At 40.6% G+C, this 19254-nt stretch overlaps 1 protein-coding gene and 1 pseudogene across 3 annotated transcripts in view; one reads left to right on the forward strand and one right to left on the reverse strand.

The window, feature by feature from the left end:
- ATP8A2 (ATPase phospholipid transporting 8A2) overlaps positions 1-19254 on the forward strand; it is a 680267-nt gene that overhangs the window by 568919 nt on the left and 92094 nt on the right. The window lies entirely within an intron of this gene.
- Positions 8895-9365, reverse strand: LOC132226259 (small ribosomal subunit protein eS24-like; annotated as a pseudogene).

Raw genomic sequence — 19254 nt, forward strand, 5'->3', positions numbered from 1 at the left:
AATCAACTTCTACGAGACTATCCTTCCTACCAGACTATCAAAATTGAGATAATTTATATAAATACCAGGATTTGAGATAAACTTTCAAAATAAGTTTCATGGTCCTTCAATGCCTGATGGTTTCCTATTGAGACAGACTTTCTTTGCAGACCTTTTAATGCAGCAGTTTCAGTAATTTCTGCCGGTCACAATCATTGTGTGCTCACAGCATGTGTGACTCTATTTTAAGCCCTTGGGGTTTTTGGTAATAGTCACTTAGGTGTGTTGGACATAGTTTTACCCATCAAGTTGTCTTGTCCAGGTGGGATTACAAAGGAACTGAGAATTTTCCTATTAGTCCTTACATTGCTCTTGGAGTTACAACTTTGCAAATTCTTATCTTGTAAGAAAGTATGAGGCAGTGATTGGCCTCCCTGTTCAGAATAGACAAGGGTGTCTATGAGGCCTCCAGTCCCTCAGAGGTGTCCTGTAACAGCATTCTACAACAGCTGTTCTGTTTTAAGACTCAGTGCTCTCAACAAATTCCAGACGCCCCTTGGCTGCAGTAGTTGCTAAATGGTGACTTCAGGCTTCACTTGGTTCAGGCCTCAAGGGGGCTGAGCCAAACCTGACATGACTTACTGTTCAGGCAACAAGTTCTGAAGAGAAAGAAAACATTTCAAATACCAACTACTGCTGCTTTATTCTGAAGAAACTGACTTTAGAGGAGCAACTCTTCCAGGCAGTCTGATTCCGGCTTCATTTACTTCGCCAGCATTCTAGTTTTCTGGCTTTTTTTGTTGTGGGGAGACAGCTGACAAAATGCTTTTGAATAATTTTGGTGTGTGATACTTAACTTTTAAGTAGAAAATATTATCAGATGATAAGTGGAGAAAACAACATTAAGGAGTATTTTAAAACTATATATTTTATATGTGGCTTTAAATTAAATTTTATTTAAACATAATATATTTTAACTGAATATGAGACTCGCAAGTATATATTGGAGTTGTTGATTTACTTATTTATAATAATTTGTTTACTTTCTTAAAAAGGAAATCCTGAGTACATATTTAAATATTAGGAATAATTAAACTATCCTAAGGTAAGTTTCACAAGCTTAATGATATGAGTTCCCAGGATAATGTAACTGGTAACAAATATAACTACAACTGACTATGCCATATTTTATTTTATAATTATTTTAATTATTTTAACCATTTTAAGTGTACAATTCAGTGACATTAAATATATTTATGTTGTACAAACATTGCCACTATCCATTTTCAGAACTTTTCATCATCCCAAACAGAAGATCTGTACCATTAGATAATTCCTCATTCCCCACCCCCTATTATACTTACTGTAATCTAGGTACCTCATATAAGTGGAATTATACAATATCCATCCTTCGTGTCTATCTTATTTCATGTAGCATAATGTTTTCAAGTCTGTTCCATATTGTAGCATATGTCAGAATTTCATTTCTTCTTAAGGTTGAATAACATTATTCCATTGAATATTTTGTAGAGGAGGGATAAAGTCCTCTTTGATCTCTTAGTGTCTCTGGCTAGGTCTAAAAATTAAACTGACAAATTAGTAGGAGAAGCATACAAATTTATTTGTATATATTGTATATGGTAGGAATCTTCATAAGAAAATAAAGGCCCAAAGAAATGGTTAGTGGTTAACCTGAAAGGTGTTTTTGTGTGTGTGTTTTCTTTTTGGTTAATCTTCACCCAAGAATATTTCTTCCACTGATTTTTTTGAGATAGTGGGAGGGACGGGAGGAGAGAAGGAGGGAGGGAGAGAGAGAGTAAGAGAGAGAGAAAGAGAGAGAAATAGATGTTAGGGAGACACGTCAATTGATTGCCTCCCTCATGTGCCCTGACCAAGGCTGGGGATCCAACCTGCAATACAGGTACAGTCCCTCGACTGGGAATCAAACCTGAGACCCTTTGGTGCGTGGACCCATATTCTAACCACTGAGAAACACTGACCAGGGAACCTGAAAGGTTTTATGCGGGTTTGGTGAAGAGTAAAAAGTCATGGAAAGGTGTGATAGGGCAAAGAGTATGAGCTGAGTGTAGTGCCCTGGGGAAATTTGGCAAGGCATGCTTGTTAGGATTCTTCTCGGCATTCATGCTGTTTCACTCTGGGTATAGATGAGAAGGGCTGGAGAAGGTGGGAGAGAACACCTCTTCTGCCACTTACTCCAAACTGCTTCAGCTTAAAATATTGGGGTAGTGTGTCCTGAACCCCACATTTGTGATCCATTCATCTGCTGGTGGACACTTGCGCTGTTTCACCTTTGGCTGCTGTGAGTAGTGCTGCAGTGAACATTGGCGCACGTTTCTGCTTCAGTGTTGTTCTGTTTAGAATCGTGCCTCACTCTCTTTTTTTACAATAGGAAATATTAAGTATTTCTCTCCAGTGTGGTCCAGGATTGGCTCTTTTGCTCTTTTCAGATGAAATAATACTTTAATGGGCATAAGCTTCTTATTTGAAGGTCTAGGTTGATGAGATGGAGAGTTGTGTAAGTCTTCATGCCTCATTGCAAACACCATCTTAACAGGCCCATTCGCAGCACCTAAAAATGATGAAGTAAATATGAAGAGAGCTCATTAACCCTCCTTTAGAAAAGGCTGAGAGACTGTGAGGGAAGTATTTGTGTCACTGTGATGTTTCGCTTGTGAACAAAAGATTTCACTATTTTCCAGGAAGTTTGCCTCCCAGACGCTGTCAGTCATGAATCTTCCTGGGGCCTCAGCCACTTGAACCTTTGTGTCCAGGCTGTGGAACTCCAGACCAAATGGCCTGGGGGAGTACGTGCAGGGGTTTCTGAAGTTCCCTGAAGAACTGCAATCCTCTGGGAGCTTGGCTGTCAGGCTACTAGCCCCCATGTGTGAGCCTGGCAGGTATCAGGTGGAAGGCAGTAGAGGGAGTCAACAGATTTGGGGTTTTTTTCTCTTAATTTCTATGTTTGAAAAACATGAAACTATATTTGGTTTGTGCTTAGGTCTGTTGGACCTGGTGAATGTGTTTTTGTTGTCCCTGGTTTCCAGTTAGGAAAATATACTATTTTGCTCCCAACGTTGAATGAAGGTGGTGGTCTTGGCTCCATATCATCAAATATTAATACATTAACAATAACTGAGTCTATAATAAGGAACTGTGACCTTTCAAATGATCTGAACTGTCTCCTGTATGTCACATTTTACTTTTTTAGAAAAGTGCTAATTCACGTTAAGTCCGCCTGAGAGATTTGTTTAATGAGCAGATTTAACGGATGATTATCCTTCTCAATTTTTTTAAAGGAAGGGCTTCTTGTGATGTCCCTCTGCTATTTGGCACAGGAACACAGAGGGGTCTTTTAAAAATTACCCCTGCAGGGTCACTGGGACCCAAGCTGTTTGCTTCATTAAACCCTGGTGGCTTCTTTAGAGCCAGCCCCTTCCAAAAGCCCTGACACAATTGTATCTAAATTAGCATCTGACTGACCCCCTTTCTCTCCTTTTTTCAAGCCCCAGCTGACAGGGATTGGCAAAAGATGCTAATTGGTTGGGCCTGGCTCAGAACAATAGACTTGCCAAGTTGACAAAAGGACTGATGTTTCTTTCAATATGCACCCAGATTCACATAAGTACCTCTTTTAATTACCAGGAATTATTGTAATGCCTGGTCAATGGAATAATTGACCCTAGTCAGCTAGTGCTTACTCTGTAATAAATAATGGCCCAGGCCTGTCAGAGTAGCAGGTACTAGGATGATTTGTGGGACTAGAAAGAGGTCTTCTCAGCCAGCCTTCTGTGATGTACTGAGGAGCCCAGTGGGAGTCCAGGAGAGGGGACTAATTTGAGCTTCCCCGTAAGGGAATGTGCTGAGAGCCCTTAGAATTTATCCTCAGAATCATAAAGAAACGAGTTAGTAGTTTAAAGAAGTAAATTGGCAGCTTGGCAGCTTAGGACTCCTGGTCAGTGACAGGTCAGCCAGCTCCAGCACAGGGAGAACGTTCCAAAGCATTTGCTTCCACACTTAATAACACAAGTCCATGTCCAGCCTATATACTTCAGTTCCCCCCTTTAAAAAAAATTTTTTTATTTCAAATGTTAAGGTAAATGAGCTCACAACCTAATGTTACCTCATTCTTTATTATCACAAATCTTAGATATCTTACAAATAATTTTGTACAGTATTAAGGTTCTTGGAGAATTAGTTTTAAAAATTTAAGTCAGGAAGGGATGGAAGGGGATGGGATTCACTACATAGCAAAAGTCTACTTTGCAGCTAACATTCTAATTCTAATCAATGTTAATATTGTAAAGTAGCATTCCTCCTCTCCACCCCCATTATAATATAGAGTGGGCACTACTTTCTGCTTAGCATTTCACGTGGAGCCTTCCTTTATGATTGTACAACCCAATCTGAGTAGGATGTATTTGTGAAACCTCTGAACCGCTGCGCTGGGTAACCTTGTGGACTGAACTGGGCCTCCTCCCAACTTAGCTGCCTTCAACCTTTGGACTCTAAGCAAGTTACTAAAATGCCAAAGCTTAAGTTTCTGACCCTAAAAGGGGGGTTGGGGATAAAAATGCCTGCTTCATAAAGTAATTACAGAGATCAACTAAATGGGCTCATCTATTATTCTATTCAATACGGCACCAGGTAAATAGTAGCACTTGCTATGTTATTAGTTATTATCACCCCAAGCGTGCATAGCCAGGAAATGGTAGGGATATAATGTGTACTGACTGCTGTCTCACTCTTTAAGCCTATGCTCTTCCAGGATGTCCCATTGTCAGGTCCCCTAGAAGTTAAGAGAAAACATGAATACACTAAAAAATGGTAAAAAAATAAAATAATACTTTCATCTTTTAAAACAACAGATGACAAAAAATGTCAGTTAGTATAACTGATTTGTAAATACCATTGTGATCTCCTTGATTAAGAAATTATCTTCCTTTTATAAAACTAGCATGTATTTCTTTCTGGCAAGTCTTTATTGGGAAAGGAGACATTTAAGGTTGTTAGTTCTCATGATAGTTTTTGTCTCCCACAAAGAAAAGATATAGTTTATAAACTAGATTGCCTGGGTACATGCTAACACCTGAACTGTGGTGTAAAGGTCTTTTAGACTGAGAACATCTCAATCAGAAGTCTGTTTTGTGTTTGTTTATATTTTTGATCTGGTGAATAATTTCAGTGTTAAGAATTAAGTTTTAGGATGTGTGGAAAAACATTTAAAAAATGACTGGCAACCCCCCTCTCTACATTTCTTGAAGTGACTTTAGTCAGGGAATTGATGTAGAATACCAAATCTTTCTGAGCTTCTCCACGAGAAACCTTGGTCTCATCATGGAGAGTGGGCTCTTTAGTAGGACACATTCTGGTTGACCATCAAACGCCAAAGGACTAGACCAGTTTTACTATTAAGCAGTTCTGAGCCCTTGGGCAGATTAGTCAATTGCCCCAGGATCTATTCCCTCAACTGTGAAATGAGGAAATGGAACCAGATGACCTCATAACTCCTCAACAAGTTGACATATGAAATTAACCATCACAACACCAGAGCAAAAGACATTCCGGTCATCTCACTTGATGTTTGTCCTGTGATATATTCATGGCTACCTTCACTTCTTAAAACTCTTCTCTGTTGACATCTAAATTATTTCTTTTGCCTAATTTCCTCCTGTCTCTTTCCATCTCATTTGCTGGTTCTCCTTATCCTTTCTGGCCATTAAGTGTAGTGTTCCTTTATGGAGTTCAGTTCAGTCCTTTATGGATTTCTTATCTCTCCCTAGGATCATCCTTCCATTCCCATGCTTCAACCAAATATAAATATTTGCACTGCAAATATAAATCTCTAGCTCTTACCTCTTTCACGAGCACCAGACTGGCATTTCTCAGAACCTGTCACACTTTCCAGCTGTGTTTGCATGATTACTTAAGATTCAACATACTCAAAAATAAGCTCATTGCCTACAACCTATGTGCGTATGAGCATTATTATACATCTTTCTGTTCAAACATGAAACAGAGAATTTTCTTATATTCTTACCACTCCCTGACCTACATATCCATCTTTTTTCAATCCCATCCTTTCCTTCATCAGTATATTTTGCAAATCTACTCCTCTCCACATTCCCACTGCTACCATGCTGATTGTGACCATCATCACCTTTGGCTCAACTGTAGCAGTTACTCTGGATGATCTCCATGTCATAACCTCCTTCACTCCTGTAATATAACCCTTTCACTGCTTAGAAACTTGGTAAGGGTCACAACTGCATGAAAAGCAAATCCCAGACTCCTTGGAAGGGCTTCCAAGAGCCCCACAATGGATCCTTTCCCTACCCTCTAACCACCTCTTTCACTGCTGCCTGTGCTAGAGACATGCTGTACATTTTCAAGTTTTGGTTATGCTATTCTCCTTATGGAAGGTCTTTCTTCCTCCTTCCTCACCTGTTAAGATTTGGCTCACTTTTCAAAGGTCAAACCCTCATCTTTTGTCAAGGTGTCACTATAACAGGTGCTACTATCTCTGTGGGGTCTTCCAGACTTCCCAGCAAAATTAATCTTTTTCTCTGTGCCCACCCATAGCTCTTGAGTGTTTTTGTTCAAACTGCTAGAAGAACAGTTCTTAAACTACATTATCATTAAAAGGTTGTGTATCAGTCAGGGTCAACCAGTAGTACAGAAGCCAGGCTAATTATTTAAAACTAGAGGCCTGATGCACGAAATTCATGCAAGAGTAGGCCTTCCTTCCCCCGGCTGCCAGCACCAGCTTCCTTCTGGCACCCAGGATCTGGGCTGGCTTCCCTCCAGCCCCAGCTTCATTTGGAAGGACATCAGAAGGACATCCAGTCTAATTAGCATATTACCCTTTTTATTATTATAGATAGTGGATTTTAATTCAGAGAATAGGGTGCAGAGTTGATATAGGGGCTGAGAGAAAACCCAGAGGTGAACCACAACAAAAAGTTCCCACCCTCTTAGGTTGGAGGGCCAAAGGGAAGGGCAGTGGTATCCCAGTGCAGTGGCTGGGTCACTGCAGAGCATGGATCCTGGTGGGGCTGTCCAGCAGGATCAAGAACTGGGGAAACATGGCCACTTCTGGAGACCTCAGACAGAGGGGAGAAATCCTGGCTTCAATCTTCTTCCCACCCTCTAATCTCAGGCCAGTCAGGCCAGAACCTCTCACTGGCAGAACCCAGCTGGAGCTACCAGAGCATGCAGGCTTCAGGGTCAGGCACTGTAACATGAACAGAGCAGGGGCTACTGAATAAATTTGGGTGCAGAAGAGACCCAGCAGAGGCACGGATCATATCGGTCTCCCTAACATACTTAGAGCTGCTTAAAAACAGGAACCTCATCTCACTTATTTTGTAACTACAGTGACTAGCACCAAGAAAAATTTAATAAACATTTAGTGGATTGAAATGAACTTTAAAGTTTCCTTCCAAGTCTAAAATTATGCTTTCTCTACCAGTGCATTCTCTCCATTTATCATCATGTTAAAACAAAAACATAAAACATTTCTATGAAATTGTTCTTTATAAAATCATGGATTTTGTGTAATTATTTACTTAAACCCATGCTTTAGTTCAATCTCAACCCTGTTCCTTTATTAACATTTAGCCACTGCTATTTATCAGCTCTGGGTTGGTTCTGAAAACATTCTCCACCAACTGTGAGTCAGATTAAAATACAGGAAGGGAAATGGAGACATTGAGTTAATAAATGCTAACAATGTGAGAGAAAAGGGAAAAAAGGATGTTGCGGGCAATTTTCACATAACTCACCTTGAATATGCCTTTGAACCGGCTCCTTCCCTGGTCTGTGGCCAGGCTCCCCTGGGCCACGCGGAACAGGCCTTCAGGAGTGTCGCAGTGGCCATGGGCAGAGCACGGCAGGTCTGAGGCGGAGGGCTGGGCACCCGTCCCTGCCTGCCTCTTTCAGTGGTCTTGCTTTTCCTCAAAGAACACATTCCAAGGAAGAAAGACAGGCTGTCACCACAGCAGCACCCGTGGCCCGGCTTCAGCTGCGTGCACTTTCAGAGATCCAGCCCTTGCTATGAATCAACTTTCAGGCTTACTCTTCTGATGTGGCCCAGCTGCTGCAAAATCCTATAGATTGGATCGGTCGGACACAGGATTACAACTTAAAATGTGCCACACGATCTAATGTTTGAGACATGTGGCCGACTGAAGTGGAGGAAATCTCAGAGCACTTCCCACGCCCTTTGTTTTCTCATGAGGAAATTGAAGCCCCAAAACGGTTGCTCGCTGCCTTGATGGCAACACACCTGGCGTGGAACCCAACTCAGGTCATTCCTAGTCCATTGCTGTTTTTATTTCACTGCTCAATTTCCAGAAGTTGTTTAAATCTTAACTTTGAACAGAGTATTACAGTGTTGTCATTGTCCCTATTAGTGAATTAATCTGCTTTTCTGTTTGCGTCCTCTTATTTCTAACTCATTTTATTCGTTCTTTCTGTATACCTCTTTTATTAGTTTATTTTGGGTTTGGACACAGAGATCATCTATTGAGCCCTTGCTGAGTTCCAGACAGTGTCTGGGGTCCATGTTTCCTGTTCTTCTAGCACCTATGTTTTTCCCATCAGTCCAGTTGCTCTCACTCCTAAATCCTTAAACCTCACGCTCATTATGACTCCTAGGAGCATAAACAGATTGTACTCAACTCAAATGGATTAAATCACCTGGTAGCAACCTCCACATGTAGATAAAATTTTAGTGTCTTTGAGATCATCATCCAGCTTAGCTCCAGGCCAGAATAGTGGTCTCCTTTCCTCTGGACACTGATATGGATACAAGTCATCAAAGCTGACCCCAAATATTACGCATAATGATGTAGTATTTTCATTTTCTTCCTTCCATTTTTTTAAAAAGTTTATAGTTTACTAATCCTCTCATGAAAAATCTGCACAACCATCACAGATAAAGTCACCGAAGAATCTTTACTCCTCCTTTTGGCCAGCACCAACATTGGCCTTTGCAGTCCCCCTGACTGCCTTCATTCTGTACTTGGGTTCCTTTCTCTGTTTTCTTGAGGTCTTCTTCTTCTCATATACGCCATGTCTTGCAAAGTCTGTGTTTGGGTTCATTTTTCTTTGCGTAATCCAAGGAATCATAAATCATGCCAAAGCCAGTGGTCTTGCCACCACCAAAATGAGTTCTGAATCCAAACACAAAGATGACATCAGGTGTGGTCTTATACATTTTGGCTAGTTTTTCCCGGATTTCTGTCTTGGGTACTATTGCCTTCCCAGGGTGAAGGACATCAGTGACCATTTGCTTCCGCTGAGGTAGTCTGGTGGTCATGAACTTCCTGGTCTGGACAGTTACCGTGTCATTCATGATGAAGGTTGAGCTTTAAGCAGCCAGGGAGGAAAAGAGCTTCTTTCTTCCATTTTCTTCCCTTCCTTTCCCTTCCTTCCTTTTTCCCCTATTTAAAGACTTTCTAAATTTGCAGGTTGGATTAGTAGTTGTCTAATTCAAGCCAAATACTATATTAGTTATTTTACATTGATTAGATCTATTTCGCACAGTAACCCTTATTGTCCACACTTTTTGAATAAATTGAGAAATGGAGAATGAGGAATGTACCCAGTGTTACAGAGCTATTAAGATACAAAAATGGGATTCAGTCCCAGGTCTGACTGCTTTCAGACCTGCTCACTACACTGTGTTACTCACTATACCATGTTATGATATGTATAATCAACTGGTGACTACCCTAATTACAATTCATATAAATAATTATAATTTCAGGAATAATTACCAGTTAATATTGACATAAATAATTTACTAGAAAACTCTGTGTTAGTGAAGTTTAAAAATAGCATCTTTCACTGTGCTGATAAATATTTAAGGAGAGATGCCTTTTTTCCTCCCAGCAAGTATAAAGTAAGTTCTTCATAATGGGATGTATCATTTTAAAATGTTAATTGATGTATAATAGCAATGGACTGTAAATAGAATAAGATACCTTATTTAATTCTAAAATTTCTTAAATATCAGAGAATACATTTTTATTCCTTGACTATTAAAAGCCCCAAAATTGTTGGCCATGAAAAAAAGAAGATGAGAGAAAATAAGACACGGCAGATGTTTAAAGAGACTAATTATCTGTAGCGGGACATATGTTTTTAGATTCAGTGAGTTCATCTTTATGAAGGGGAAATCCTGGCCAAACCACATGAATGTACTCGAACAGGCTGCCAGATAAGGAGCATTGGAGAAAGGAAAGGGCACCAGTGCTGCTTAAAGGATTGGCTTCCCCGAGAATTCCGATAAAAATAAAATACTTCAAGATGCTAGAGGTACATGAGACATAGATAGGAGGTTTTCTTGGGGAGAATACCAATTACTAAAATATGAGGGAGGGAAATTTGTTACAGGAAGTGAGGAAGTCAAAATGTTATAGCATATTTGCTGATTTGACTGTGATATTCCCATTACAAGGTTATTTTTGCTGGTGATTACGTTGCAGCACAAAGAGCCAGATCCAGGATTAAAAACAAGAAAAAGGGCCCTGGCCAGTTTGCTCAGTGGTTAGAATGTCAGTCTGTGGACTGAAGGGTTGCAGGCTTGATCACTAGCCAGGGTAGGGATGCTAGCATGAGGCAACCAATTGATGTGTCTCTCACGTCAATGTTTCTCTCTCTCTCTCTCTCCCTCCCCTTTCCTCTCCTCCCTCCCTTCCAGTCTCTCTAAAAAAAAACCAATGGGAAAAATATCCCGGGGTAAGGATTTAAAAAACAAACAAGAAAAAGGCCCATGGCCCACACAGTGTGGAACATTCAACTGTGTAAAAACCGTGTCTGTTACTCTGGCACCAAAGGGCAACCCAAAAAGAAAAGTCCACTCACGAAACAGAAGGGAATGAGAAGGCATTTAGATGCTAAATATTACAATGACTTATTTTAAGGAAGATTTGCACTAATTTGTGAACATTTTGTCCCCCCTAAAATTAATGCATCAGTACATGGAAGACTTGGAAGCAGCGAAACCCAGGGTACCATTATCTTCACTATCACGGCTGGTGTTTGTTTCCCACCCATCCCAGCAGCGTGTCTCTGGACATTTCATTTCATTTTGGATCCCACTTATAACATAATGTTAGGGGATTACATTTGTTACTGTGATTATTTTAAACTAGAGGCCCCATGCACAAAATTTGTGCAAGAGTAGGCCTTCCTTCCCACTGGCTTCCCTCTGGCACCTGGGACCCAGGCTTCCCTCTGGCCCTGGCTTCATCAGGAATGATGTCTGGAATGACATCAAAAATGACATCCAATCTAATTAGCATATTAACTTTTATTATTATAGATTAACTTCCCATTTATTCTTAATAAAAGACTTATTTAAGGAAGCAAGTTGCTACCTGGGGTTTGGTACTGAAATGGTAGTTAAGCAGTAGGAAAAGGGGTTTAAAATACTATTCCTTTTAAGCAAGGGTATTAAAATATGTGATTCCTAAAAGTCAGTACAAGCATCTGTGTTGCTTGAGACCTCATACAGGTAGATAATGAATTGGAGGACAGTGCAGCCAAGGTCATAGATAATGAATTTGCTTCTCACCCTGAACTAAGTACTGCCTAGAAAGTAAATGAAATTCACATGTAAAGGCATGTATGTTTCCAGAAATGAAGCCATGCACATTTTAATATATTATCTTCCAAAATTATACATTGTTCTTCTTACTGGAAATGTTCAGGTGAGCTCATAGACAAGACTTAGGTGTAGGAAAAAAGCCCATGTTCACCTAGGGGGGAAAACACAAACGTGGTCTTGGCTGAGGCTTTCAGCATCATGGCAAATGACACCCTTCTCTGTTCATTGATTTCTTACATGTGGTCTTTGAGCTAAGCAGGGGAAAGAGCTTGTGAATACCTTTCAAGAATAAACTGAGATTGGCTTCCTGTACCCCCAGGAAATCCACTCCCTGACCTGCTGTTATGATTTTAGAAATAGCTTGAGGGCTCAGAGCTTCGGCCACAATTACAGAAATGTCCTAGAATGCACCCCAGCAAACATTTATTGTGTGTTTGCTATTTGCAAGGCTCTGTGCTTGTGTGCTGATTGTTTATACTTCTAGTTAATTGACCAGGGGCTACTTTTTAAATACAGTGGGGCCTTGACTTACGAGTGTCCTGACTAATGAGTTTTTTGAGATACCAGCTGTCTCTCGGCTGATTTTTTGCATTGAGTTGATAGAGTAATTTGAGTTAATGAGCTCTTTAACGAGCTCCTTAACGAGCTCGGTCTTGGAATGAATTAAACTTGTAAGTCAAGGCCTCACTGTATACAACTTTTGGGATTGTTATTATTATAACTACTAGTGGCCTGGTGCACAAATTTGTGCACCAGTGTGGTCTCTCGGCCTGGCCTGCAGGATCTGGCCGAAACCGGCTCTCTGACATCCCCCAAGGGGTCCCAGATTGCGAGAGGGTGCAGGCCAGGCCGGTGGACCCCACCAGTGCACGATCAGCGCCAGGGAGGGACACGGGAGCTTGACCAGCTGGGGAGGTACCGCAGGAGGACTCCAGGGCATGTCCGGCCCATCTCACTCAGTCCCGATCAGCCGGACCCTAGCATCAAGCTAACCTACCAGTCGGAGCATCTACCCCCTGGTGGTCAGTGCACGTCATAGCGACTGGTCGACTGGTCAATTGTCTGCTCCTTGGTGGTCAGTGCACTTCATAGCAAGCAGTTGAGCAGCCTTAGCATATCATTAGCATATTACACTTTGGTTGAACGGCCGAGCAGTCGACCACACACTTAGCATATTAGGCTTTTATTATATAGGATTATCTTGATTGCAACATTTTTACTGTAATTTTGAATTTTAGTTTTGAAATGTTTTTCTTTCAGACACTTAAGTATATTTGTTACAATATATGTATATCACATAGTGATTACATCTTGCAAAAATTACACTAACTCATCAGCCAGGGATAACAACTTTTAACATTTAGGATTGGTGTGATTTTAGGGTTGGTGTGAATCTTAACTCAGTGTACCACCACCTTTATAACTGTGTTCAGATCCCTATACCCAAGAGATTTGAGGTATTTGGGTTTAGATTTTGATTTTAGTATGTAAAAGAATGTAATGTATTTAAGTGTTGGAGAGAAGGTTCCGGTAGAGAGGGTGCAGTCTATGCTCTAAGTTAGTAGAAGTGCTTTGAGCCCTCTGGATTCTCTACCAACCCTCACCCCCAGCTTCAGTCATAAGAGACTCTACAGTCACACAAGGAAATCCCCTTCTCACTTCCAGTTCAGCCCTAAACCTGTCAGAGCTGACTGCTGCCCTCATCATTCCTCTGAAACTAGTCTCACCCAAGTCTGCAACCCAGTGAACTCCAATTCCAAATATTTTCCATCTCCTTCTTACAGACCTCTCTGTAGGTGTTTTGTTTTGTTTTGTTTCAGCCCCTCCTTCCTTTTCTTTAACCATCTTTTGTGATTCTTCTATATTCCAGCCTTCTTCATTCCAGACTCTTTTCCCTTCTCCATAATATCCAGGCTGATGCTCCCCAAGGTTCTATCCTTAGCTTTTGTCTCCTTTTCCAGCTTCCACTGTTACCTGTGTGCTTATGACTTCCAAGTCTAAATGCTTGAAAGGTTAGATCCTTCATCTAAGCGCCAGACTCAGTGACCTCATGCATTCCAGACTTTCCAGCTTGGAACACACATACACACACACACACACACACACACACACACACACACACCATGTTCAGCAGGTGTGAGAGATGCAACTCTGCATCCCCCTAACCTGTCAGCATTTCTGTCTCCAAAAATGGCAAATGGCTTCACCATCTACCAGCTCACATAGCCAGGAGCTAGACTCCTCCCTCTCGCCAGTCTAATCAGTCACCAGCCTGGTAATTTTGCCTCTGAAATTTTGCCAAGTCTCCCAGCCTTCTACTGTGGCCTCATTAGAAGCACACCATTTCTGTCTGAAGTGGCCCCAGGAGTTCCGATACTACAGTTTTACAGTTTGCCCCAGGGCTTTAGAGCTCCCACACCCTTCCTCTGCCTTTCCCTGAATATTCCCAACAGTTTCTTTCTTTTTCTTTTTAAAGAGAGAGAGGAGAGAGAGAGAGAGAGAGAGAGAGAGAGAGAGAGAGAGAGAGAGAGAGAGAGAAGAAGGGAGGGGGAGAGACAGAGACACATTGATTGGTTGCCTCCCGTATGCACTCTGACCAGGGCCAGGGTTCAAGACTGCAACCCAGGTATGTGCCCTTGACCAGAATCAAACCTGGGACCCTTCAGTCCATGGGCTAATGCTCTATCCACTTAGCCAAACTGGCTAGGGCCAACATTTTCTTATTTTACTTTCACTTATTTGTGCTCTGAGAAAAACCAGGAGGAGGATCGAGAGGCAGAAACTCTGTTTCCTTCCTTGTATCCAAAGAAGCAAGGCTGCCCTTTTTCCCCCACTCCTACATCCACTGTAAAAGCAATGACTAATGAACACCATCTAACAAAATCAACAGTAAGCTAAAGACTTTGCCTACAACGGAATAAGCTAGTATAAGTGAATATCAAGGAGAAATTATTGTTGAATCATTTTCCCTTTTAAAACATGTCAAAAAATTATCAGATATTAGAAAAACTAAACTGAAAGTAAAGTCATATTTATGTGTCATGCTTAATTTATTTACCTATAAAATCTTGTGCTGGCATGAAAGACTTAGCCTAAAAGCCAAGATATGTTATTCTGATTAATTATGTGATATATTGTAGAATAGTACAATATTTATAGTTTGAAGTACAGTTCTTGGTGTTTATTTGATCAAATAGTATAAAAGTTAAATAGATATTAAATATAGTTCTAAACCAGAAATAAGTTAAATAATTTATTTCAATAGTGAATATTTTTCCTTCTATGGTTTATTTCTTAGACGTTTTAAATGGGAAACCAGTGATACCTTTATTTTGTGAATTTTGAAGACTCAGAATTAACTGCATTTAATTGTGAGTGCAAGTATTGGCTGTCTTTTTTGAACAGAAGGGGAGAATCCTGGCATGGTGATTGCCTATATTCTATACGTAATAAGGAATTGGAACTATCCCTCCTGATCACTAAGACTGTTTCAACTCTAAAATTCTACATGTGGGTCCATCATCCTAATCATTAACATGCAATTTTTAAAAAATCTCTGTGGTCAGCTCATTATGCTTATTAAGAGGTTTTATTCCAAACACCCAGAATTGTATTCTAGTATTCAGAATTTGGATAGCCGAGTGATCCTGATCAGGGCCCCATGCGAATCTGAAGGAGTTTAGAATAAAAGGATGACTTTGCAAGAATGACTGTTATTATTATTATTGCAACAGTGTTTTGGGCATTAACAGCGATTGGTGACAGGATGATGAGCTCTTTAGATCCTGAAGTTTCAGTGAACCACAAATAGAAGGAAATAAGTTGACAACGATCACATTGTGGAATTGCAACTATTCCCAAAGATGACAGAAAGGAACATGTGTTTCCAGTCAGTGGGCAGGGCAATTGGTTTCCTGTAGGCAGTTGCCTGCTCCTTCCATGGAAGGCCACCAAGTGCTCAGAGGTTATAAATGAGCAATTATTGGAGCTCCTTCAGAGAGCACTAAGCAGAAGGGTTAGCGACTCCTTGCATTCTTTGGTTGGCCTGCTATTAGAACTAGTATGGCACATCTAATATGCCTGCCTGTGTCCAAATACCCTGCACAGGGGTGTGGTTTCCCAAAAAGGGTTGGGCTGCTACACACATTTGTTGCTCGTCTGTTCGCATCTCAGTCAATTGCTTGCCTGCCAGCCGCACTTTCCGACTGTGACATGCACTAATTCTAATCCTTGTAGCCTCATTCCCATAATTGTACCCAGAATCTTGCCTGTGAGAGAGCCCAGAGAACGCCTTCTTTTATGGGGACTGAGTCTTAGATGCTGTGCCTTGCTGGTCCAGGTCTGATGTGGAATCTCCCTTTTTTATTATCGACTTGAAGGGGAAAGGACAGGTGGGGTTAAGCAGATCCAGACTCAGCTACCCTATTTACTTTAGAAAGCAAAGACACGACCTCGAAACACATGTCTTGGTAGGAACACCAAGAAACAGTAAGAAACAGTGCCCCTCCTCACATCAGAAAAGGTTTGCAATTATCATATTTGGCCGAACAATGTAGTAAAGTTTTCCCATAACCAGATCCACCAGCAGAGCCCTGCCAAGAGCAGCAGTCTACTTGCCAGTTCACGAAGTCTTCTGAAACAGTATTTTATTAAAGTCTTTTATTTCACTTTCAGTGGACATTTATTGTTCGCCTGCTTCAAGCCAGCGCACCACAAGGCACAGCGACGCTTAGAGTAAGCCATAGTCTGCAGCCACAAGAGCTGGGCTAAGCTCTAAAGAGCATGGGATGCTCAACGAGTGAAATATTTTTCTGTGTTTTACTGTTACCTTTTTCAAGATAAGAAAAATTATTCTCTTAATGTTTATGTCCATCCAGATAACATTTATTTTAGAAAAATGATCAAGACCGAAATCACAATGATCAAGTCCAGATTTCATCCTACCGTCTACTCACATTGTACCCTTGGGATAACTCAGCCTCTAGCCTTCATTTTTATTCTGTGCATTGATATGAGATTAAGTCCTCTTGTACCTAGAAGTTATCAAAATAATAGACAATGGTGGTCCTGGGCAGTATTCTCATTAAAGATGCTGCCCACATCCGGGAGGGGGTGTTTTATGATGGCTTTGGTCTTCCACTTTCTGTAGACAGAGGATCGAATAATTTAAGTCCTTTTGGCTTTATTTTTCTAAGAGTATCATCTAGATAGGTTTATGTAATTCTAGCATTTTCTGTAATGTGTTCTCTGGCTGCAGAAGATATTACAGAAAATGATAGTATAGTTAGTTACATGTCTGGCTTTTTACTTGATGGATTCATATCATTATTAAAGGGTAATTCTTTTCTAAATAGCTTATATTGGTAGGAGAAATAATACTAGCCAGTAAGTTGCCTTTCAACTTATTTTCCCTTGTCTTTGCAAGAGTTAAATGGGTTGATATTGCCCCACAGTGCACATCCTATAAAACAGCTCCCACTCCGTCCCAGTGGTCTCCTATGCCTCTCCACTGAGTGGAGTAATGGAAAGCTTGGTAAGAGCAACTGAACAGTAGACCTCCTGTTAACATGTTTTCATTTCCTAGGGCTGCTATAAGAAAGTGCCATAAGCTGGGTGGCCTGAACAACAGAAATGATTATCTCACGGCTCTGGAGGCTACAAGTCTGAGATCAAGGTGTTGGCAGAGTTGGTTCTTTCTGAGATCTGTGAGGGAGGATATATTCCAGGCCTCTCTTCTAGCTCCTGGTGTTTTGTTGGTGTTCTTGGCTTGTGGAAGCATCACCCCCAATCTCTGTCTTCATGTTCACATGTAGTCCTCCCTGTCTGCATGTCCGTGTCCAAATCTTCCATTTTGAAGGACACCAGTCATATTAGATTAAAGTCTCATCTTAATTACCTCATCTCAACTAATTACATCTGCAATGATCCTATTTCCAAACACGGTCACAGTCTGAGGTACTGAGTGTTAGGACTTCAACATAAAAATTTAGAAGGGACATAATTCAACCTATAGCACTATCTCAAATTGATTTTTCATTGAGGAATTTTTGGTTCCTGTAATTCTCACTAAGAAAGAACCAGATAAAAGACAGGATTGTGTTTTGTTGTTGTTACAAATAGTGCAGTACTTCTGTTTGGCAAAAGAGTCATTTCTCAGCTAGGTATGAAGAAGCAGAAGGAATTTCCAATGCTTGCTGTTTTTACTGAATTCAAGTAAAATAACTGTTTAGTGGGTCTCCTTTCTGTCTGGTATTAAACTAGGTCCTTAGAATTGTGAAAATGTAATCCTAGGTCATTGCCCTTAAAGATTTAGTGAAGGAAATAAACATATGGTAAAATATATTCTGCGTAATGAATGAAGTCATGTACATGAAACAAATATCTCAAACTACAAAAGAACATGGTCAACTTTGGGGTGAGCTCAGGGAAACTGTAGGGACTTCTTGAGGATAATAGGGACTCCCCTCAGCAAGATCCTAGTGGAAAATAGAGATTTTTCCCAGTATTTAAGGGTGAGGGCAGCATTACAATAGGAAAGAATATACTCTAGGACTAGAGAGAGAGAATATAAGGCAGGGGAAGGAATGGCTCATGGCAAGAGTAAGGAGTGGATGCAGAAGAGAGAGAAATGAAAGTGTTCAGGAAAAACAGATTACTTTGGACAAAAAAAAATAACATCATCTGAGGTTGAAATGAAAATAACATGGGTGTGATTAAAAAGTGGTTTAGAGTTGAAGACTTCAGGCTGAAGTTCTCTGTTGTTACAGAAAATTTTCATGGTTAAATCATCTTTCTTAAATGTAAATCTGTGTATCACTGTGCTGCTTAAAACCCTGTAATAGCTTCAACTTGACATTTCTTTTAGTCCAGGATTCTTAACAAAATTCAAGGACCCTCTACACTCTAACTCCTCTTTGTGTTAGCTCGTCCTTGCTCTCTTTGCTCTGCCATGTTACTTCCTAGAATATTCCAGGTTCTCTCCAGCTTCTGGGGCATTGCCCATGCCTAGAACAGGGTCTTCTAATTCTTCCAATTGCATGCCTCCTCCCCTGTCACCTGATCAAGCTTATGGTGAAAAGTGGCTTATTCAGAAGGATCTTTCTTGATTGCTCCCAGTCCTGGCCCCAGCTGCCATCAGTTCCCAGAGCACCCTGTTGTCCACTTAATCACTTTCATGTCATTCACTTAGTATCTATTTTTCCCAATGGACAGGAGGCTGTACAGGGTATGAATTGTGTCTCCCATATACTCCACTGTATATCGAGCATGTAATACTGTGTCTGGCATATAGTAGGTGTTCAGTGGATGTTGTGCTAAATGAATGAATAAGAATCACATCATTGATGGCTCATGTCTCAAAAAAATAAGCTTAAAGTATGAAAATAAAAATAAATGACTACCAGTCACAGGAAAGTCAAATTTTAAATTATTGCAGAACTAATATAGTTTGTGTTGTCAGAAATTTTGAAAGAATGAACTTGTGGGTGAAGAAAGACTTGGTAGTAATTTACCAGGGTGCCTAAAGCCACAGAGGTCTACAGAAACAATAGACAAAGCAATTTTGCTAGAGTCTCCTGGGCCTCCCTCTCGCTTTTGATTATTTTGTATTTCCTTTTCCTCCTGCCCACTTTCCATTCTTT

Source organism: Myotis daubentonii, chromosome 2 (assembly GCF_963259705.1).
Source record: "Myotis daubentonii chromosome 2, mMyoDau2.1, whole genome shotgun sequence".
NCBI lineage: Eukaryota > Metazoa > Chordata > Mammalia > Chiroptera > Vespertilionidae > Myotis > Myotis daubentonii.